The following is a 756-nucleotide window of genomic DNA, read 5'->3' as shown; positions in this document are numbered from 1 at the left end:
AACTAGGTGATTTTCTCAGTTTTTCGTGAATTTGGTGATATGGGTTCTAGGCACATTTTTTTCGAAACCTTTATAGAACCATCGGTAAAGACATGAGGAAATAATTCATATAGCCTCACCATGATCCACACCACTTTTTAGCATTTAGGGATTGCTCAATAGAATTTAGGTGATTTTGTCAATTTTTCGTGTGTGTGTTAGCACATTGACTTTTTGGTGATATAACTATCAGGAACTTTTTTTTCCAAATATTTTACAGAACCATCTGTAAGGACCTAGTTAACAATAAATATAGCATGACTATGATCCATGCCACTTTTTTAGCATTTAGGGGCCATTCAATAGAAATTATGTAATTTTCTCAGTTTTTCATGTGTATTAGCCTATGATATTTTTGTGATATAGCTTCTAGGAACTATTATCCAAAACCTTTACAGAACCACTTTTTTAGCTTTCAGGGGCACTCATAAGAAATTAAGCAATTTTATCCCATGGATTGTTTGGTGGCATGCTTTCATACACTTATTTCAGAAAGTTCTAAAGAACTAGCCATAAGGACCTGGGTAATAATTTATATAGCTTCACCATGATCCAAGTCACATTTTTTTAGCATTTAGGGGCCACACATCAAGAATTGAACGGTTTTCTTAATTTTTCGTGTATGTTAGCTCATTGATTTTTGTTGATATGGCTTCTGAGCATTTTTTCCCAAACATTTACAAAACTATCTGTAAGGACCTGGAATGATTCCTTTAG

Source organism: Solanum tuberosum, unplaced genomic scaffold (assembly GCF_000226075.1).
Source record: "Solanum tuberosum cultivar DM 1-3 516 R44 unplaced genomic scaffold, SolTub_3.0 scf00027, whole genome shotgun sequence".
Taxonomy (NCBI): Eukaryota; Viridiplantae; Streptophyta; class Magnoliopsida; order Solanales; family Solanaceae; genus Solanum; species Solanum tuberosum.
Note: the sequence above shows the minus strand (reverse complement) of the source record.